At 36.6% G+C, this 23,913-nt stretch overlaps 1 long non-coding RNA gene and 1 pseudogene across 4 annotated transcripts in view; one reads left to right on the top strand and one right to left on the bottom strand.

Annotated features, from left to right (window-relative positions):
- Positions 1-18,625, top strand: part of LOC140623551 (uncharacterized) — an 84,922-nt gene extending 66,297 nt beyond the window's left edge. For 2 of the 4 annotated variants that reach the window (XR_012023136.1, XR_012023132.1), the window contains exons 5-7: positions 5,418-5,555; positions 17,202-17,393; positions 18,302-18,625. This is a non-coding gene — a long non-coding RNA (uncharacterized lncRNA). Of the gene's footprint in view, positions 1-5,417; positions 5,556-6,748; positions 8,553-17,201; positions 17,394-18,301 lie in introns of those variants that run through there. The other 2 variants (XR_012023137.1, XR_012023134.1) reach the window with 2 other exon arrangements.
- Positions 12,549-13,005, bottom strand: LOC140623835 (large ribosomal subunit protein eL32-like; annotated as a pseudogene).
- Positions 18,626-23,913: the final 5,288 nt, after the last annotated feature.

Below are 23,913 nucleotides of genomic sequence, written 5' to 3'. Positions count from 1 at the left end.
CTGTCTCCTTGAATCATTTAGGATTCTGTTTAAGTTATGCAACATTTATGCTTGCTTTCCTCAGCTGTGGAACTGAATAAAAACAACTTATTTTCTTTTTCTTTATACACTGGGGACAAAGTTTTATTAGCCAGGACTGTCTTTGTCGCAGGCCAAGGGCAGATGTTGAGTTGACTTTTCTCAGTGCCTGAATTTTAGGACTAGGGTGTGGGTAGGGTTAAAAAGGTTTTCATTGGCCTAAAGCCAAATTGAAATCTGGGTCACATGACTATAAGCCTGTGAACCTCCTTTTTTTTTTTAATTTTTTATTGGTGTTCAATTTACTAACATACAGAATAACCCCCAGTGCCCGTCACCCATTCACTCCCAACCCCCGCCCTCCTCCCCTTCTACCACCCCTAGTTCGTTTCCCAGAGTTAGGAGTCTTTACGTTCTGTCTCCCTTTCTGATATTTCCCACACATTTCTTCTCCCTTCCCTTATATTCCCTTTCACTATTATTTATATTCCCCAAATGAATGAGAACATATAATGTTTGTCCTTCTCCGACTGACTTACTTCTCTCAGCGCCTGTGAACCTCCTTACCCTCAAGTCTAAGTTGAGTTTTACCATTCTACACCTGATTGTGTGGTGCTTTTACGTAAATGATCATCCTTTAGCTATATCTCCTTAAGAACGGAGTTTATAAGTTATTTACTTTGCATACTTCACAACACAAATCAGAGTACTTTGTTCATAGCAGGTGGTGGATAGAGTATTTGTTGAGTGATGTGCTAAGGGGTTTAGTCTTAATTCAGTAACTATCAGGACACTACAACAACAATAATAAAAACCAAAAGCTAAAAGCCAAAAAAGCTAATTCAGTAATAGCAAGGGGAGAGAGTTTAAATAGGAGCATTGCCTGACCAGAAATATGTTTAGAAAGATGAGCATGGTGCAGGATTGCCAGATTTAGCAAACAACAATAAGGGATGCCCTGTATTTTATTTGGCACTCCTAGTATGGTGTTAATATAGCCAGTATATATTGAGAAGGAAGAGAGTGGGAATAGCTGGAAAATTATTGAAATTACTGTGTGAGAGAATGGTTTCTGAAAATGATACACAGGGACTGGATTTGGGGTACACTGTGGACCCCAAATGAGAAGAACCTGCTTGACTGGATGTGGGAGGTGAGGGAGAAGTGAAATCCAAGTGATTTCTGCAAGGTTTTAAATTTAGACTGCCGAGTAGATAACTACAGAAAAAACGATCTCCAGAAAGCTGGGAGGAGACCAGGTTTGTGTAGGAGAGGAAAGGGATCAAGAAAGAAAATAAGTTCAACTTAAACATTGTCAATTTAGAAGTGGGAATGACCTGTAGATATTTAGAGATACGAGTTTAGAACCTGGGAGATGTTTGGTAGGGACAGACACATGGACCTTTTGAGAAGGACCTGGAAGCAGGCAGGGGTTAGAAGGATTTTACTGGAATATATCTGATATGGAATTTGGATTAAGAAAGAGAGGCCAAATATATATAATTGTTCCCTTCAACAGTGGTATATATGTTGTTAGTGTAACTATTTTCAAAATGGTGATGTCTAACAGAGCAATTATGAAGCCAGCAAATTTTCTTGAAGAATTTAACTAGTGTGGAATCTTACCAGAGTCGCTGACAGTTTTGTCCTCGGTTTAAGAAACAAGGAGCAAGGAACAATCCTAATAGGTGGTGCTACTTCTGCTTGAGTCACTTCTGGCTTTCCTGGGTTGTGTATTCTTGGATAAATATATTGAGGATTGAGAGTAGAGGGATGTGTATATGTGTGTGTGTGCGTGTGTCCCACCAATCCATAATCCTTCTGTAATTCTGCAGTGACGATCAATAAACAGTTATTGAAAAAGTAAATAAATCCATTAATTTTGAATAAATAGCTAGACACACAGTTGTATTAATAATACCACCATAAAAGGTAACAGAGCAGATGTTATAGAAATTTAGAAAATCTGTTTTTTCCGATGAATTTTTAGAGGTTTCAAGGAAGAATTCTGTGGATAAGGAATTTATGTTAGAAAAGCATTGAAACTGGAGAACAGTCCAAAATATATATTCCAGCCCTGCCATGTCCTCTTTCCTCAGTGTACAAGTTCCTGGCTGCACATAGTGACAAAGTCCATGTATAGCACGGTTCAAATTTTCCCTCCCATGAGGACAGAATGGGATGTCAGCACCTGCTTACAGTGGGCTTTTCCATTGCGGGGTGGGGAAGGGACAGAGTGGGAATGGCTAGACAAAAATGTTATGGACTAGTGCATGAAAAAGAAGTCCCAGAGGTAGGAAACCTCAGACTGAAGGGTGTAGCATTCCCTATAGGTAATCCCTTCCCCTTTGCAATCAGCAATTGCAGTTTGATTATCTGAGAACTAAATAAAAATGGAAGAGTTTAAATGGAGAAGGGAAAAACCTAGAATTACAGAAATAAAACTATTACCTCTACCATGGCTCCAACAAAACAGGAAAAAAGAAAAAAAGTTGTTTATATGTTTGGAGCTCCATCTTCTGGTTATGAAACAGGATAGAACTGAAATGTGATATTAGTCATAAATGCTAAATGTATGGACAGGAATTCTGTTACATATATGATCTCAATTTATTTTGTTCTGCCCAATAAAGTAGAAACTCTTGAACTCAGAAATTAAGGCTTTTCACGATCTGGCTTCAGCCTCTTGCTTCATCCCCACCCATTCATCCGTTTTAACAAGCATGTACTTAAGCCTACCAGGTAAACAGTACTTGAGAACTCTGTGGGAAGTGCAAACCCATGAGCTTTGGCACCTGTTTTCAAGGAGCCACTCTTGAATTCACATGCCATCAAAAAACACGTTGGTTATTTTAGCATAACCACACAAATGGTACGTGAATAATGCTTCTCTCCACAAATGAAAACTTGACAGAAATGGCTAATTTTCCTTAGACAGGCACTCCAGTCATAATCCTCTCTTCTTTCTAGAGGTAACCATAGTTGTAGGCTTGTGGACCCTTCTGGATATTATTCAAACTGAGATACACTTACATATACTCACAGAATTTTTTTGGTACTTCTTGTCTGCTTGAGTATGGGTGTATTTATATATGAGTATGTTTTATACAAGTAGTAAAATGTTATACCACTGTATGCAATTGCTTTTTACCCTTAAGAATACATCTTAGGGATTTACATATGATATTATACATGTATCTAGTTTATTTTTTTAATAGTGACATAGTATTCCATAATATTTCTATCTCCTTTTGAGGCTTGCTCAAAGTTACAAACAATGCTGTGATAAACATTCTAATGCACGTGGGTATTTTCTAGGATAGATGTGGAGAAGTGGGATTTTTGGCTTGATAGACTATTGCCCTCTGAAGTAGCAATTGTAATGGAAGGGCTCCTTCTCCACATCTCTTTGTCCACATATCTGCCAACACTTGATATCATCAGACTTTAAAATTTTCTTTTGGTCAAGAAAGAAAGTTTTGCTAAGAACTGGTATTTTGTTATTTTTACTTTTATTTCCCTGGTTGTCCATCTTTTTATGTTTCCTGATCATTTCATCTTCTGGGAATTGCCTCTTATTCTTTTCATGTTTATACCCTTGGGTTGTTTTTGTTTATTTTGATGTGTTTATTTTGATGTGTTTTGTTTATTTTGATGAATTCTTTGGATATTCAGGATAATAGTTTGTTATATATATAGAAAATATATTTTCTGGAGTATTTCTCCTTTTAAAAACATTGGCCAAGGGTGGCATTTATAATATATAGGTTTTAATTTATCAGTCTAATTTATCAATCTTGATAAAGTAGATATATGTTCCTTATATATTGTCATGCATATATATGTATGTTGTAGCATGTGTCACCTCCTCACTCATATCCCCTTGGACCTTATTGCTATGTACAGCTATTTCAGCTATATCTGCAAATATACACATGCATAAAATTTTTTTCTTCTAGTCTGTTGGTATGTTAAAGCTTTGTCTATGTTATCTTTGTCATAGAAAAATTTTTAGTGGGATAGGGGGTTCACAGCATATTTTTCAGCATTTCTTCTGTACCTAGTACAGTACTAGGCACTATGATATAATGGGAGGAGACCATAAAAGAAATTTATGAGGTATTCACATCTTATACAGGAATTCACATTTAAGAGGACAAATGAGAAAAATATATAACTTTTATAAAACAAGTTAGTAGAAGATTTATTTGAAAAATTGTTTATGAAACTACTAAATGCTGTGGAGGAATGAAAAGAATGTGTTGGCTAATCAGGAAAATTTACAGAAATAGGCAAAGATTGAATAAAAATGAAGATATGAGGATGATATTTGGCAAAGAGCAGGAAGCAGAGGACTTCCATTGGTATGAAAAAATAGTACAAGGTCAAGAATTAGCATGTTGTATTCATGTCTTCATGAAGAGTGTATGGGCTTTGGGAAGGCTCTGTAAGGGACATTTAATGGAGGGGGTGGCTGTAGGCAAACTTGGAGGCAGGTGAGTTGAACTTGGGAGCTCTATTGGACTAGTCTTTGGCAACTCTTTGCCTACTTTGGCACTTCCTTCAGACCTATCCCTTCCTCCAGGCAGTCATCATGTGTCTCATTGCCAGCTCTCACTTAGGTACATGCTCATTCAGGTGTAGATGATGATGATTTAAGATTTAGAAAGCAATTGAAGGGTGGAGTTAGAAGAAGAGGAAGAAAGATTTTTCTACATAAAATCTAAATGTGAGCAAGGGCACAGATGTGAAGTTTTATGGATAAGGCAGAGAAAAGACAGTGGTTTCATTTGGCTAGTGTCATAGGGTTCCTAATATTTTTGTGAGGATCTTCTGTCAATATGAAAAAAATCAGTAGGTCCCTACTACTGCAGTAATAGTGACTGCATTATTAGTATCTTTTGGTTGACAAAATATATAATGATAAAATATACTTTAAGTTAATGATTTTTTAAAGGATTTTATTTATTTATTCATGAGAGACATAGAGAGAATAGGCAGAGGAAGAAGCAGATTCCATGCAGGGAGCCCGATGTGGGACTGGATCCTGGGACTCCAGGATCACGCCCTGGGCCAAAGGCATGTGCTTAACCGCTAAGCCACCCAGGCATCCAAGTTAATGTTTTAAAATAAAGTGTGTGTGTGTGTGTGTGTGTGTGTGTGTGTGTATTAGAAATGTTTACAAGACATTCATTGAAATTGTGTGGATTCACAGACCCCTTTACATTACTTCAATACCTCCCAGATCCTTTACCCACAGATTGAGTTCTACTGGGCTAGCATAAGGTTTCTGTAAGGAGGGTCATTTTGTAAGATATTTTCTCATTCATTGAATATATATATATATATATATATATATATATATATATATATATATTTTTTTTTTTTTTTTTTTTGAGAGACACGAAGACAGAGACAGAGACAGAGGAAGAGGGAGAAGCAGGTTTCCTACAGGGAGCCTGATGTGGGACTCCATCCCAGGACCCTGGAATCATGACCTGAGCCAAAGGCAGATGCACAACCACTGAGCCACCCAGGTACCCCCATTGAACAGATATTTATTGAACTAAGGCCAAGGTGCTCTATTGGACTCTGGGAATATAGCTGTGAAAGAAACAAAACTCTTCCTGCCAGACATTCTTCTAGTGGCAAGAGACAGACAAAAATAATACATACAGAACTATAACATTTCAAATGGTGTTAAGTGTAATGGAGAATAGAGAGGGCCTGGGTAAGCTAAGAAGATTGTTACTCAAATAGAATGGAGAGAGAAACTCTTTAGTGCAGTGACATTTGAATAGACCTTTGAATGCTTTAGAGCCATGCAGCTCTCAGGCAAAGAGCACTCAGGTCAAGGGAACTGCTCTTGCAAAGGCCCTGAAGTGGGATCATGTTCCTTGTACTTGAGTAATAATAAGAAGATAGATATGGCTAGAGTAGGGTTTAGAGAGTTGGAAGATTATGATAGAGAACAATGTCAGAAAGGTAGTGGGAAGCCAGCCACATCATATAAGGTCTTGCAGGCCATTGTAAGTGCTTTGAATGTTATCCTATGTGAAATAGAAAGAAGCAATTGGAGAGATGTAATTAGAATAGGGACATAATCTGACTTATGTTTTAAAACTATCACTGTGGCTGTTTATGAAATAAATTATCAGGTAAGGGTTGAAGCAGAGAACCAAACTGAAGAAATCCAGGCTAGAGATTGTCAAATGTTTCTGATTGGTTGAATAAAATTAAGACTGAGAACTGACCCTTGGATTTGGCAACGATAAGGTTACTAAAGAGTGTATACACAATTTTGTAGGCAATAAACAGCCTTTGAAGATTTTATAGGGAAGCGATATCATCAGCATTGTGCTTTATGAAAATCTGTCTGTTGGTAGCAGTAGATGAGAAGGATTAGATTAAATCGAAACAAATCTGTACATTTTAGATGCCCATTTTATTAAAAGAGTATGGGGTAGCAAAGGTGGGAATGGAAAAATTGTTTCAGAGTCTGAATTGAGAGAATTAGACAATTGAAGAAATATGGGAAGAGGTAGAGACAAGAGTCAAAACTAAATTTTTAAAAATTCTATGATTAGGAAAATTATAATTCCATTAGTAGAAATGTTCAGGAACAGAGGATGATATCTTTAATCTTGTACATCATGGCTTTGAAGTTCTAGACATCTGGGTTGATCCCAATGCTTACCTTTCAATTATTTTTTTTATGATCTTCTATCAGCAGTCCCTCCTTTGAGACTCCAGAGGCACTTGGTGAATCATAATCTTCTGACTGGCAGAAAGTCAATTCACATTTTTGGAGGTCTTGGCAAATGGATCCTGGAGTTCTTCAGAATAAACCTTTGTTACTTTGCTTTGTAGTCTATATTGATGATTCACACAAAGTAACAATCTTGCAAAAAATTCCTTATTTTCCTTTATGTGCTAACTTTGAGGTGTCATGGGAAGTTTTGGTAAAGATGTCTTTCAGAATGGAAATGTAAGTCTAGAATATAGAAGGGTGATGAAAGTTGAAGATTAAAATGTGAGAGCCAGGTGCTATCAAACTGGATAAGAATTGCAAGGGAAAGAATGTAAAAAGAGAAGAATATTAATTGTAGGTGCTGGAAGAATTCTATACAGTAGGAATGTCAATTTCAAAAATTGGTAGGGTTGGGAGAGGAGATGTACATTTGAAAGCTACTGAGATTTTAAATGTTCTTACCGCATGAAAGAACTGTTAATTATGTGATGTGATAGAGGTGTTGGCTAGTGCTATGATAATCACATTGCAATATATAAATTTATAAAATAAACATGTTATATACTTTAAACTTATATAATGTTTTATGTCAATTATATCTCAGTTTTTAAACAAATTGACAAAAAGGAAAGAAAATAAACAAAAGGTATCAAGAAAATTCCTCAAAGTGAAAATTTTTGTTTAGTCAGTCATCTTCATGGACCATATTGCAGTGGACAATAAAACTCAAAGCATGCTAAGAGTGGTCTAGTGGTGATATAAAGACAAATAAACAAGATTTATGAAATTTGAAGTAGTCTGGAGGAAGTTTGAAGTAGTCTGGAGGAAAAAAGAGTAACAGTCCTTTTGTGAAAGTCCAGGACCTGGGAAAAATTGAGAGATGGGGAAAAATAGGAGGGAATGGAGTAGATGTTGGAGTGGAAATGGGACAGGAGCTAGGACTGCAAGACTGCAAGTGAGATGATCAATGGTAAGTTTCTGATTGTGGGTGTGACTTTGGACTTTTAATCACATCTCTTTGATTTTAGGATATCATGGATAATGATATACTGTCCATTTAATAAAAGCTTTTCAGGACAAAATATGGCAAGATATTAAATGTAGGAAATAGAAAAATTCCAAATACATTAAAATGGGAAAAATGCACCTTTGAACAGAAATAATTCTATTTGAAACCTTTGGCTATGCTGTGCTGTGATATACTATACCCTCTTATCTCATGTTGTCACTGAAACTTCAATGAAGATGTATGATCACAGTTATATAGATCTTATTAAATTGCTTTAGGGAAATTAGTGGGAAGTATTCCATGTTGAATCAATACAGAGTAAGGCTAAGGAAACACTCACAAGAGATGACGCTTGAGAATTCAATAGAAGCAAGAAATTTGAAGAAGTGACTCAAAATAATGTAAACATTCTTAGAATGTATGAAGATATTAGGCATGAGGTGGGAGATATTCATTTTCTACCATATGGTAAGATAAGGATTCTTAACATTTTAATTCATATAACATATTTAAAAAATATGTGACAATGGAAAAAGGTGATGACTATTTTGGGGACATTTAGTTTGTAAACATGGGTCATGACACATTTGAGGAAGAACAAAAGGAATGGACATGAGAAAAGGAGTCATCAAAGAAGTAGAAGAAAATAATCTTGGGATGCCTGGATGGCTCAGAGGTTGAGTATCTGCCTTTGGCTCAGGTCCTGATCCTGGGATCCGGGATTGAGTCCCACATCAGGCTCCTTGAGGGGAGCTGCTTCTCTATCTGCCTGTGTCTCTGTCTCTCATGAATAAATAAATAAAATCTTTTAAAAAAAGAAAATAATCTCTGTGATTTTATATCTGGACTGGTTAAGATGTCATTAAATTTGTTGACCTTTAAAAGTCTCTACAGTCCTGTGATGCAATGACCTACTTTTTTTTTTTTGGAAAGGGATTAATCATTCCAAAAACTATCTTTACTTTCAACTCAGGAGAATGTTTACTTTATGCTTTGGAGGAACGAAATGGATGCGAGTCTTCTTTACCGTCCCTGTAAACCTGTTCAGATCACAAATTTCCAAATTGATCAAATTGTTAGGGAAGTTGGCAGAAAAGTTCAACAATGTACTTTCTGAGTGAAATACAGTCATCATTTCATTCTCTGACACAATGTAATGATGAACCCTGTTGGTTAGTTTCTTGTAACTGCCATGGAATTTGTTCTTTGCACAGTAATGTGTGTGTGCATGCATGTATATTTGTTTGTGTGTCTGTTGTGTTTTCCCTCTTAAGACTTCATTTTCTTTGAAACTATAGGCCCACAGCTTATAGGTAAGCTATGGAGGGATAGTATGAATTTACCCCAACTAATTGCAAGAGAATTAATTCCTGTCATCATTGAGGACCTCCTATTTCCTAATTTTCTTTCTGCTACACAAGCAAGTGGGCATTAGGATATAGAACTTAAAAAGATATTAAAACCCTTCTTCATACTCTGAAAAAAAAAAAAAGAACTTAAAAAGAGCTTGAAGAAGAGCCCAATGTCACACAATAAGATGATATTTTAGTTTTATATGTCAAAACAATATATATATTATAAATAATACCTTGGTTCAGAAATATATAAAATATTAATATGTACTTATTATCATATAAATATAGCTGTATACTTAGTTGAAAATTGTTGAGGATTGTATATAAAATAGCACACACCTCAACATAGTGCACATTTGAACTCAAGAAACATCAATTGAACTAAATTGTCAATTTATTGTTTAAATCTATGAGATTCAGGTTACTATTGCTAGTTTCACTCACAAAGAGTAAATTTTCTTTTTTTCACGGTGTATGGTTTCAAATCACTGCAGATTGAATCTTTATCTTCATATTAAAATATAAAGATTTGGGGTGTTTACTAGAGATATCTTGTTTTTATTATTATACTAATTTTCTAATCAGTTTATATTCTTAAAAGTTTTAAGTAGTTATTACAGAAAAAAGCATATTGCTCTAATAATAAGAAGTTTCCCGTGTTTGCTTTGTAGATGTAATACATAGATTTAAGTTGTTCTGAGATTCTTATTTGACCTAATGTGTATTCATAACTCTTTTAGTTGTAGTAACATAGCTTTCATTTTGCATATCTAATAAGGTCAACTGATGACTCAGATTAATGATATTACTTTATGCTTCTGTAACATCTTTCATCTGCAGATTACTAAATACTTTTTAAACATTAACTAAACATCACTATACACCTTAGAAGAAAGGTATGTATTATTATCTTTTCTGAGGGAAATCGATATAGGGGGCTTAGGTGAGTCAAATATTAGATATATAGAACCGAATTCTATAGGATAAGGTACTAATAATGCTTCTTCTGAGTCCAGAAAGAGAAGCATAGGTGTAATTGCTACAAAATAACCAATGTTAATGGGGGAATGTAAATTTCAAGAGGCCCAGAACCCTTTGTGAAATTAATTTTGGATATTAGGTATTAAACTGCAGCTTCTGGTTATGATAGTGTATATCACCAAGTACCCAAATTTATCTTTTTCCTGATGAAGTGGGAGATCAGGTTAGGATTACTGCTACATGCCTGAACTCAAGAACTCTAATAGAATCATATGACCTGGGTGTTATTGCACAGCCTTGATTTCAAATGAGCTGATGTGCTTCTCCCATTAGTGGATTCAAACTATTCTTGTTGTGTGACCTGATTTTTTGTTTGAGAATTGAATTACCATAACTATTATGGCTAGTTTTAAAGCTTTGTTTCATAAACCAAAATGAAGTGAATATTGAGCAATTATCAGGTAATATGAGTGTTTTGGATAGCTGGCTTATCAGTTGTAAATTTCTTTCAACTGCTAGTAACACAGATAGGAATCCAAAAAGATGGGATTCTATTTTTCTTTCATAAAGGAAGGCTGAAGGGATCCCTGGGTGGCTCAGTGGTTTAGTGCCCGCCTTCAGCCCAGGGCATGATCCTGGAGTTCCAGGATTGAGTGCCACGTCAGGCTTCCTGCATGGGGCCTGCTTCTCACTCTGCCTGTGTCTCTGCCTCTCCCTCTCTGTCTCTCATGAATAAATAAATAAAATCTTAAAAAAAAAAAAGGAAGGCGGAAGAAATATTTCAGGTTTGTATGGGGTGTCCAAAGTAGCATCAAGGACCCAAGATGTTTCTCTTTTTTTTTCTACCATCCATAATATGTGGTTTCTATCCCTGAGGTTGTCTTAGGAACCAAAATGGTTGCTAGGGTTCCAGACATCACGTACACATGTTCCAGGCAAGGAAGCGGGAGGGACAAAAATATTCTAGTTGTCTGTCTTCTCTAAAGGCCCACTTAACATTTATCAGCAGTCCTTATTACAGGGGAGGTTAATAAATGCAGTAATTTAGTTGGACATATCACTATTTGGAATAAAATCAAAGTTTTATTATTAAGGAAGAGACTAAGATGTTGAATAGTTTGGATAATGCTATTGGCTATAGCAAGAAATCAAAATCAATAATTAAAGCAAAACAAACCCTCTTTGGACTATGAATTATATGAGTGGCCTTTTGTCTTGTTAATATTGACTGAACAACGGACACATTTCCACTTCATTTCATGATCTAGAGGCACAGCCAATGGGTGTGTATTTGTGGTCCTGGCAAGAAAATGGCCAAACTAACAAGATCATCAGGAGAATTTTTTGGAATCAGTCTTGCCGCATTTCTCCCCACCCTGAGGCCTATGTTCTTGGTATGCATACAACTCAGCCACTGATGATCACAGGTAGAGCCAGGACAGTGTAAATCTTCTTTTCAGTGTTTGATTACATTAACAGAATACAGATCCACTTTGGTTTTGTGCAACTTTCTGTCTTGTGCTCTCTGAGTATGTCTCTCTGTGTGTTGTTATCCCAAGGTCCACTTACTTCGCTGTTACTGGATACCGATTGGGAGGAGTTTAAAAGCATAGACGGTAGCTAACATGCTTGAAAGGAATATTTCACTTTACAAAATTCTAATTGCAAAAGGATGTGGACATCTAGTAGTAATTATTTTTTTTAAATTTTTAAAAAAATTGTTTCAAGAATGCTTAATATCTAATCTCTTAGCAAATTTGGTTTACACAATATAGTATTATTGACTATAGTTACCATGCTAGACATTAGATCCTTAGAACTTACTTATTTGTAACTGGAAGTCTGAACCTTTTACCTACTTCTTTCCATTTTCTTCACCCTCCCCCCAGCCCCTGGCAACCAACTGTTCTACTCATTGTTTCTATGAGTTTGACTTTTTAGAAAAAGATTCCACATATAATTGATACCATTCTCTCTGGCTTATTGAACTTTGTCTTTCTCTGTCTGGCTTATTTTACTTAGCATAATACCCTCAAGATCTATCCATGTTGTGGTAAAATGCAGGATTTCCTTTTATTTAAAAGAATGAATAGAATTTCATTGTGTGTGTGTTTGTGTGTGTGTGTGTGTGTGTGTACACCACATTTTCTTTCTTTTTAATGATGTTATATATATTTAAAAAATTTTTATTTTTAGTTGAAATATAATTGACAAACAATATTGTATTAGCTTCAGGTGTGCAATATAGTGATTTGACAACTCTATATGTTATACTATGCTCACCACAAGTGTGATTAACATCTATTGCAGTGAAAGTTATTTATGATATTATTGATTCTATTTACTATACTGGACTTTTTGTCCCTGTGACTTATTTATTTTATAACTGTAAATTTGTACTTCCTTTTTTTTTTTTTTTAGTTTTATGGTTTTATTAACACAAATATGACATGCACATAAGCTGTCTATTCATTTTCTTTGCTATGCAGCCTGGCATTGGGATTGGTGACTCTGATGGCCAGCTGGGTTGCTCTTTCCATAATGGCTTTGCAGTTTTTGGAAGATACATTGTGAGCAATCTCTGCACATTAAGATTTGTTGCACATCAGCAGCACCTCAAGCTCCTTGATGTTGTGGACCAGGAACTTCTGGAAGCCATTGGGCAGCATGTGGTTTGTTTTCTTGTTGCTCCCATAACCAGTGTTGGGCATCAAGATCTGGCCCTTGAATCTTCTGCCTACCCTATTGTCAATGCCTCTGGGTTTCCGCCAGTTGTGCTTAATTTTGACATATGGGTCTGACTGGTTGCAGATGAACTTCTTGGTCCTCTTTTTAACAATCTTGGGCTTCACCGGAGGTCTGAGGGCAGCCATGATGCCCAGCAATTGATGGCTGCCTAAATTTGTACTTCTTAATCCTTTTCACCTATTTTGCCTATCCTCCTACCACCCTCCCTCTGGCAAACACTAGTTTGTTCTCCATATTTACGAGTCTGTTTCTGTTTTTTCTTTGTTTGTTCATTTATTTATATTTCAGATATAAGTAAAATCAAAATCAAATACAGGGATGCATATATCTTTTTGAATGAGTATTTTCATTTTCTTCGGGTAAATATCCAGAAGTTGAATTTCTATATTGTATGGTATTTCTATTTTTGATTTTTTTGAGGAAACTCCATACTGTTTTCTACAGTTGTACCAATTTACGTTCTCACTGACAGTACACGAGGGTTCCTTCTTCTCCATATCCTCACCAACACTTGCTATTTCTTGTCCTTTTGATACTAGCCATTTTGATTGATGTGAAAGGATACCACAATGATGTGGTTTTGATTTGTATTTCTCTGGTGATTAGTGATGTTGAGCATCTTTTCATGTGTCTGTAGGTTGTATGTCTTTTTTTTTAAAGATTTTATTTATTTATTTATTTATTTATTCATTCATTCATTCATTCATGAGACACACACACACACACACACACAGAGGCAGAGACACAGGCAGAGGGAGAAGCAGACTCCCTGTAGGGAGCCCACCATGGGACTCGATCCCAGGACCCTGGGATCATGCCCTGAGCCCAAGGCAGATGCTCAATCACTGAGCCACCCTGGTGTCCCTGTATGTATGTCTTTTTGGAGAAATGTCTATTTAGGTCCTCTGCTCATTTTTAAATCAGATTTTTTTTTTTTATGTTGAGTTGTATGAGTTCTTTATATATTTTGGATATTTACCTCCCATTGAATATATCATTTACAAGTGTCTTCTCCCATTCAGTAAGTTGCCTTTTTATTTTGTTGATGATTTCCTTTGCAATGCAGAAGACTTGTAGTTTGATATATAATTCCACTTGTTTATTTTTGCTTTTGTAACATTTGCTTTGATATCAATTCAAAAAACATCATTGCCAAAACCATGTTGAAGAGTTTAAATTTTCTTTTAGGAGTTTTATAGTTTTAGGTCTCAAATTTCAGTGTTATAATCTATTTTGGATTGATTTTTGTGCATGGTGTAAGGGAGTGGTCCAGGTTTTCTTTGCATATGTCATGCAGTTTTCTCAACACTGTTTATTAAAAAGATTATCCTTCCCCCATGCATATTTTTGTCTCCTGTGTTATAAATTAATTGACCCATATATGCATGGGTTTATTTCTGAGCTGTTCTTACACTGATCTATTTATCTGTTTTTATGCCGATACCATACTGTTAGGGTTACTATAGCTTTGTAATATAGTTTGAAATCAGTAGGTGTGATACCTTCAGTGTTGTTTTCCTTTCTCAAGATTGCTTTGGCTATTTGGGATCTTCTGTGGTTCCATACAAATTTTAGCATTTTTTTCTGTTTCTGAAAAATGCCATTGGAATTTAGATAGGGATTGCATTAAATCTGTAAATTGGGGACACCTAGTGGCTCAGTGGTTGAGCATCTGCTTTTGGCTCAGGGCATGATCCAGGGGTCCTGGGATCGAGTCCCACATCAGGCTCCCCGTAGGGAGCCTGCTTCTCCCTCTGCCTATGTGTCTGCCTCTCTCTGTGTGTCTCAGGAATAAATAAATAAAATCTTAAAAAAAAAAATCTGGAGATGCCTGGGTGGCTCAGTGGTTGAGCATCTGCCTTTGGCTCAGGGCATGATCCTGCAGTCCCGAGATCGAATTCTGCATGGAGCCCGGTTCTCCCTCTGCCTGTGTCTCTGCCTTTCTCTCTGTGTGTCTTTCATGGGTAAATAAATAAAATCTTTTTAAAAAATCTGTAAATTGCTTTGAGTAGTATGGACATATTAATAATATTCTTCCAATCCGTGACCTCAGAATGCCTTTCTATTTGCTCATGTCACTTTTGATTTCTTTTGCCAACATCTTACAGATTTCAGCATACAGATCTTTCACCTTCTTGGTTAGGTTTATTTCTAAGTATTTTGTTCTTTTTGATACAATTGTAAATAAGATCTTTAAAAAAGTTCTCTTCCTTATAGTTCATTGCTGGTGTAGTGAAATGCAGCTGACTTTTGTATGCTGCAACTTTATTGAATTTATATACTAGTTCCAACAGGATATAGACATCCTAAGAGTTGTGAGGTGATATCTCATTGTGGTTTTGATTTGCATTCCCCTGATGGGTAACAATATTGAGCACCTTTTCATGCACCCATTGGCCATTTTTATGTCTTCTTTGGAAAAATGTTTATTTATTTATTCATGAGAGACAAATAGAGAGAGGCAGAGACATAGGCAGAGTGAGAAGCAGGCTCCCTGCTTGGAGCCTGATGTGGGACTAGATCCCAGGATCCATGGATCATGCCCTGAGCCAAAGGCAGATGCTCAAAACCTGAGCCACCCGGGCATCCTAGGCTGGAATTCTTTGTAATGGGATGTCATCTTCAAAAAGTAAATAATAAATTCCATATTTGATGTAAACATACACTCAGGTGGACTTTGATTTATGGCAAGAAGGTAGTTTATTTATTTATTTTTTTAATAATAAATTTATTTTTTATTGGTGTTCAATTTACCAACATACAGAATAACACCCAGTGCTCATCCCATCAAATGCCCCCCTCAGTGCCCGTCACCCATTCACCCCCACCCCCCGTCCTCCCCTTCCATCACCCCTAGTTCGTTTCCCAGAGTTAGGAGTCTTTATGTTCTGTCTCCCTTTCTGATATTTCCCACACATTTCTTCTCCCTTCCCTTATATTCCCTTTCACTATTATTTACATTCCCCAAATGAATGAGAACATACAATGTTTGTCCTTCTCCCATTGACTTACTTCACTCAGCATCATACAAGAAGGTAGTTTAGAGACACATTCTGACATAATGCATATTTAAGTGCACCACAAATACCAAGAACTTTGCTATCTTACTCTGAGTGCCGCTTTGGTGTTCAACAGCTGACTCTATTTAGAAACACAGTTAAAGGGCTGAAGAAAGTTTGGAGTTTATTTATAGGGCAAAAAGAGGGGTTAATGTTGGATAAGAATGATATTTGGAGCTCAGAGGGTCCTTCTAATTGTAGCTAGCCTAAATAAGCTCAGGCAACAATAAATAGTATGATGTACCCTACATATATGTGGTGGTGACTTACAACTGAGAAATTCACCCCTATTTTATTATAAACTTTTAACACGGTAGGGTTGTTGATAGGTCAACTCTCATTAAAACTTTATTCTTTGTTTACTTAATGTAGACTTGGAAGCTTAAGGGTCCTCGTTTGAATGAAACTCATCTCCATTGTATCTATGCCCATGGACTTCTACATTCTATTTGTCCAGAAGCCACAACTTTTCATGGCACTCAGTTTGTTGAAGTTTTAAGGGTATCCAAAAATAATTCCTCTGTTGTTACTTCCTTGGAACGTAATTAGAGGTAGAAATAGAGTCAAGTAGATGAAACAAAAATGGGGCTCAGTTTCATGGTAGCAATTATTTTCTTTGGGCTGCACCTGGAAGTAGGCAGCCCTTCTCCTGGAAACCAGGGTGCCTTGCTTGGTAGAGGTAGTCTCTTTTACCCAAGGTGACATAATTTATTGTCCAAACCAAAATACTTTAGAGAGTTAAAGGAGGTGCTGGTAGGGTGAAATGTCAGAACTGTTCAGGGCAAATTATGACATGAGGTCATTGACTTTTATCTCATGACAATAGTCAAAGTAGAAAGCACACCCTCTTCTGACAGGCAGACCTGAGAGGAAGGGGAGGAAGCCTATTGCACAGTTTCTTCTCCTTAACACACTAATCATATAAATAAGTTCTTCACTTTCCCCTCCACACCCTGGGAGAAGTGAGGGATAGCCCTGGAAGCCAGCTGTGCTCATGGAAAATCCATCCTCAAAAAATTCATAGAAGAGTAGAGTTTTCCCATTAGGTCTGCATCTAATATTTACATAGTCAGAGGAAGGACAGAGTAGGGGTGCTCTAAGCACAGGGCTAGAGGAGTGGTGTGCAAGAGCTGATTGTTAGCCTGGCTTCTCAACTCCACATTCATAAATACTTGGTAGATTGAAACTGGCCATGATGGGAGTATATATACCATGGCATGGCATGATATACATTATTTGGCAAAGTACAAATAATGGCCTTATTTTGTCTCCTCTGGCAGAGCTATTTGTTAAAGATTCATCAGCCTACCACTTGGCCCTGGACTAGTTTTATTTCTTCTGGTTTATGGTTAATACCTCCTCTTACCCTCATCATCTAGTAGAGATGTTCATGATCAGTGATCAAAGGCACACTTTTCATTGCCGTGAAAAAAACCCTCCAGCTTCTGCACATCTGTATGCCTATCAAGGAAGTAAGTACTCCATTGGGCTTGCTCCCCATAAACCCAAACAGCTGCAGCACTGTCTGTGCTGTAATCCTCTGTTCTAGAAGAACCAAGGAACCTGAGGATGGATCTTCCATTTGGTACTAAGACTGGCCATTCGGTGCAGGCCTTCCTAGTTCCTTGCAAAGATTACTGAGATGAAAAGCATAAGCATCACTTTGATGCTTTTAGAGTCTTCCAGGTGTTGACAATGAGAAACAGGCTTGTTCATGGGGACCTAAATTCCTGGCAGTGATATTATCAGTAAAGTTGCAGAGTACCTGAGTTTTAGAAGTTTAGAAGCTCTGGATATGAGTTCTGTTTATGCAAATTACAGCTGTGGAACTTTGCAAAATATATCTTGTTTCTTGGAGTATCCTTAAAGTGGGTACAATAATCTCCAATTATAAAATTTTGGGGATAAATAAAATAGCATGTGAAAATGAGTTGTAAAACATAAAGAGTGATGTTAACATAAAGTGTAAGCATTATCAGGAGAGTATATATTTTGTGGAAAAAGGAGAGATAAGTTATTTCTGATGTTTTAGTTAATTATTTGTAGGACAAGAAACAGCTGGATTATCCACAAGGCTGATGAAGCCTGTGTGTAGCCCTCTAGCAAAGGAATATTCTTATCTTTTAGAGGAAAGAGTTTGCTATCTTTTCTGATTCCCTCAAAAAAAATTAATCATCATTGGAAAAGTAGGAACTTGTTGGATATCTTTGTTTATTTTATAGTTAAATGTTTTAAAATTGTGATTTGGAAAGGAGTTGGGTATTGAATTAAAAAATTACTTAGAATTTCTAAAAAATTGTTCAACCATTGAAATGATTTCTATTTAGATTCTTATACCTTTTTAAAATTTTTAATTTAATTTTTATTTTATTTTTTTAAGTAAAAGAAATAAGCCCTCACTGGAGCCCAGTGAGGTGCTTGAACTCACAAGACCAAGATTAAAACCTAAGCTGAAATCAAGATTAGGATGCTTAACAAACTGAGCCACCGAAGTATCCCTAGATTCTTGTACCTTTTAATGTCTTAAAAAGGACTGACGTAAAAGGAAGCCTTCAGAGGCATATTTTGTGTCATGTACTTTGTGTAGAACACACAAGGGCTATGTTTTCCCCCATACTGCAAACAGATCCTACATATAAAATTACTTTAGTGTCATAGGCGCTTGTGAAATGCAAAATAAATTATTTAAAGATTTTAACTGGAATTTTGTCTTTTTCTTTTTTTAAAGAACATAAGGAAAAATTAAATCTTCCAGGTTTGAGACTTTAAGATAGGCGCTTGTGAAATGCAAAATAAATTATTTAAAGATTTTAACTGGAATTTTGTCTTTTTTTTTAAAGAACATAAGGAAAAATTAAATCTTCCAGGTTTGAGACTTTAAGTGTGATTTTTTTCAGATGTATCTTGGCCTCCCTCTAGTGGTTGCTGAGGCAAGCTGAACCAAAATCTAGGGCATAATACTCATTTTCTTTAAATCAAAAATATAATTGTGAACATTTAAGCCTCAGTTTATTTATTTTTTTAAAGGTTTTATTTATTTATTCATGGGAGACACACACACACACACACACACACACACACACACAGAAAGGCAGAGACATAGGCAGAGGGAGAAGCAGACTCCATGCAGGGAGCCCGATGTGGGACTTGATCCCAGGACTCCAGGATCACAACCTGGGCCAAAGGCAGGCGCTAAACTGCTGGGCCACTCAGGGATCCCCTGTAAGCCTCAGTTTAAATGACTGGAAAGCCTTTAATGAATCTCAAGTTTTTGCACTTCTTTGATACTCGGTTTAATTTCTGTTTGTTGTTCCTATCTTTTGTTGTTAAGATTACTTAATTTTCTTGTGTTTAATTTTGGTAGTAAGGGTGTGTGTGTGTGTGTGTGTGTATGCGTGTGTGTATTCTTTCTCACAAAAAATAGAGTCCTGTGTCCAGTTATAAATTTTAAGTTTTTTATGCCCTATGCAATATCTTCTGGTACAAAATTTAGGAAAATGATTTTATTAATAAATTTTTGACCAGAACTGAGATTACTGCCAATTTACAAGGAATCCAGAGGACAGAAGATGTTAGAATATACTGAAGAGTGGGAGGGGCTTGGGAAGATGGCAGTAGGAGGACTCTGTGCTGACTCTGTCCCTTGTTTTCAATTATACATTATCCACATCCAAGTCAATAAACTGGAGAGCCATCTGAAGTCTGGCTGAGCAAACTTCACAACTTAAATGTACAAGAGAAGTGCATCTGAAAGTTTAGGAACATCAGAAAGGTAGAGGGAGGGTGCCCACAGGAGGAAGGGGGCTGCACATGGGAAGAAGGTAGAGAAACAGGCCTTCACACCAGGGAGCTCACATGAGAAGACTAATACCCATAGCTTTTGGCTTTAAAAACCAGAGGAGCTGAATTCTGTGAATTTGTAAAACCAGTGGGGCTTGAAACCTGAAGCTTTGGCGGTCAGCTGACTCAGCACTGGGCAAGCCTAGACGGTGAGTGATAGCTGGGTGCCACCCTTAAAGAGACAGCAGCCTATGTGGAGAGGCAACATAAAAATGGCAGTTTACACAATGCTGGGGGCAAATGGGGGACAGATGTTTATATTGATTTCTGAGCTTGTTGGGGGACCTTCTCCAAAAATGACAGAACTGGCAGGTACTATTTTCCTCTGTCTCTCCCCATAAGCATAGACATCTGCTGGAGGTGGGGCCACACAGATACTACCTAATCTGCTAGTAGTGCACCACACCCATGAGTTCTCCTGAGGACTCACACACTGCAAATCTGCTAGTCTCAGCCCTGGACTCAGGGCAAATTTTGTTAAGGCTGAGTGGGTGCCCTGCCCAGCCACCAAGTATATAGCTGCCATCAAGTGCTGTGCTCATTTGCCCTGCCACACTTAGCTGTGTTTCCCCAGTCACCCTGTGTGTCTTGCTCTCCTAGTGTGGGGCTACCAGGTGCATAGCTATGGCCATGTCATGCCTTGCCCAGAACCAGACCAAACCACCAGACATGCCCAGGAACATGTCCCCAGCCACCATTAGGTGCTGTGACCAGCCTTATGCCTACTAGCTGCCAATGTGCAGACTCTAGTAACCCCAGCACTTCAGGAGATCCAGCATAGAACTATTGGCCAAGCACACATTTTGCTAACAACACTACCATGCTCTCAAGTTCCCCAGCAAGCACACCTCTCACAGAGCTGTGCTCCCTGGGTCCAACTAGCACCACAGAGAACAAGCACAGCCCACAACAGGCAAAGAGTCAGTGCAGATGACTGTATGTGAAGGAAAAGTGACTCAGACATAACAGCAGGGCATAAACAACACATATAAGATATTTTCCTGAAGTGCTGGGTTCTGGTGAACAGGGGACACTGTACTTCCTCTTTATAAAGTCATTACTTTCAAGGGCAGAAGACACAGCTGACTTTCTTAACACACAGAAATAGAAGAGAGGCAGACAGAATAAAGAAACAGAGAAATTTATCCCAAATGAAAGAACATGACAAGTCCACAGCCAAAGGTCTATATGAAATAGATATAAGTCACATGCCTAGTAAAGAGTTTAAAGCAATGATCATAATGATACTCACTGGACTCGAGAAGTAGAAGACATGAATAAGACCCTTAACACAGACATAAGGAATAACATAGTAGAGATAAAGGGTACAATAAATGAAAATGGAAACATACTTGATGGAATAAACAGCAGGATGGAAGAAGCAGAGGAATTAGTGACCTAGAAGAGAGAGTAATGAAAAATAATCAAGCTGAACAAAAGAGAGAGAAAAGTATGATGCAAAAAGAGAATAGACTTAGGAAATTTAGTGACTCCATAAAATGTAATAACATTTGTGTTATAGGAATCTCAGAAGAAGACAGAAAAGGGGGCAGAAAATTTATTTGAAGAAATAATAACTGGAACTTCCCTAATCTGTGGAAGGAAACACATACCCATATTCAAGAGGCACAGAGAACCCCCAACAGAATCAACAAAAGCAGACTGGCACCAGGACATATTAAACTGGCAAAATATAGTGGTAAAGAACAAAATTTAAAAGCAGCAAGACAAAAGAAATCATTAATGCATAAGGGAAAACCCATAAGCCTAGCAGATTTGTCAGCAGAAACTTTCCAAGCCAGAAGACAGAGGCCTGATATATTTAAAGTGCTGAATAGGAAAATTCTGCAGCCAAGAATACTCTACTCAGAAAGGCTATCATTCATAATAGAAGGAGAGATAAAGAGTTTTCAAGACAAACTAAATGAGCTTGTGACTAGAAAACCAACCCCAAGATATTAAAGGGGACTCTGAGTGCAAAGAAGAGAGCAAAAGTGACTGCTTAAAGCAGGAAAGACACAAGCAGTAAAAATGAATATTTATATAAAAAAATCAGTCAAAGCTTATAAAATAAAAGGATGTAAAATATAATAAAATACTTAAAATGTCGGAAGGAGATGAGAAAAGAATGGGTTCATACTTGAAGGACCATCAGCTTAATATAGACTGCTATATGCAAAGAGTTTATATACAAATCTAATGATAACCACATATCAAAACCTACCAATAAATATGCAAAGAATAAAGAGAAAGAAATCCAAATATATCACTAGAGAAAATAAAAAAAAAAAACATGAAAGACAGGAAAAGATCAGGAAAATCTTCAGAAACAATCACAAACCAGTAATATAATGGCAATAAATACATATCTATCAATAATTACTTTTCATTTAAATGGACTAAATAGTCCAATCAAAAGACATAGGGTGGCAAAGTAGATAAAAAAAGTAAGTCCCATTTATATGCTGCCTTCAAGAGACCCATTTTAGAGGTAAAGACACTTGCAGATGGAAAGAGGATGAAGAAACATTTATCATGAGAATAGATGTCAAAAGAAAGCTGGAGTTGCAATACTTACACTGAACAGAGTACACTTTGAAACAAAGACTGTAGCAAGAGTCAAAGAAGGACATTATGTAATCATAAAGGGGACAATCCAAAAAGACGATATAACAATTTTAAACATTAATGCACCCAATATGGGAGCATCTAAATACATAAAACCGTTAATAACACATAAAGGAAATAATTGATAACACAATAATAGTAGGGACTTTAACACCCCACTTACGTTAGTGGACAAATCATCTAAACCGAACTTCAACAAGGAAACAATGGCTTTGAATGACTCACTGAATCAGATGGATTTAACAGATATATTCAGAATATTCCAACCTAAAACAGCAAAATACATGTTTTTTTTTTTTCAAGTACACATAGTACAGTCTTTAGAATAGATTATGTGTTAGCTCACAAAACAAGCCACAACAAATTCAAGAGGATCAAAATCATACCAAGCATATTTTCTGACCATAATACTGTGAAACTAGAAAGTCAACCACAACAAAAAAATCTGTGAAGAGCACAAATACTGGGAGGCTAAAAAGCATGCTACTAAATAATGAATGAGTCAGCTAGGAAATAAAAGAAGAAATAAAAAAGCACATGGAAACCAATGAAAATGAAAACACAATGTCCCAACACCTTGGGATGCAGCAAAAGCAGGTGGGTCTATGAGGAAGTTTGTAGCAATACAAGCCTACCTCAAGAAGCAAAAAGAAATCTCAAATGAATAACCCAACTTTGCACATAAAGGAGCTAGAAAAAGAACAACAAACAAAACCCAAAACCAACAGTAGGAAGGAAAGAATAAAAATTAGAGTATAAATAAGTGACACAGAAACTAAAAACAAAACAAAACAAGACAAAACAAAACAATAGAACAGATCAATGAAACCAGGAGCTTATTCTTTGAAAAAATTAATAAAACTGATAAACTTCTAGCCAGATTTAGCAAGAAGAAAAGAGAAAGGACTCAAATAAAATCACAAATGAGAGAGGAGAAATAACAATTAACAGCACAGAAATACAATTAGAATATTATGAAAAACTAAATGCCAACAAATTGGACAACCTGCAAGAAATGGATAAATTCCTAGAAACTCCAAAACTGAAAGAGGAGGAAATAAAAAAATTTGAACAGACCAATAACCAGTAAAGAAATTATGTCAGTAATCAAAAAACTCCTGGGGCACCTCTGTGGCTCAGTAGATTAAGCATCTGACTCCTGATTTTGTCTCAGGTTATGATCTCAGGGTTGTGAGATTGAGCACCAAGCTGGGCTCCTTGCTAGGTAGGGAGTCTGCTTAAGATGCTCTCTCCCCCCTTTGCCATTTCTATATGCCAATAATTAGCAGAAAGAGAAATTAAGGAAACAAACCTATTTACAACCGCATTAAAAATAATATGATACCTAGAAAAAAACCTAACCAAAGAGGTGAAAGTCCTATACTCTGAAAACTATAAAGCATTGATGAAACAAATTAAGGATGACACAAAGAAATAGAGATTCCATGCTTACAGATTGGAAGAACAAATATTGTTAAAATGTCTATACTTCCCAAAGGCAATCTATACTTTTAATGCAATCCT

Source organism: Canis lupus, chromosome 33, assembly GCF_048164855.1.
Source record: "Canis lupus baileyi chromosome 33, mCanLup2.hap1, whole genome shotgun sequence".
NCBI classification, from domain to species: Eukaryota; Metazoa; Chordata; class Mammalia; order Carnivora; family Canidae; genus Canis; species Canis lupus.
This window is presented reverse-complemented; position numbering and strand designations above follow the sequence as displayed.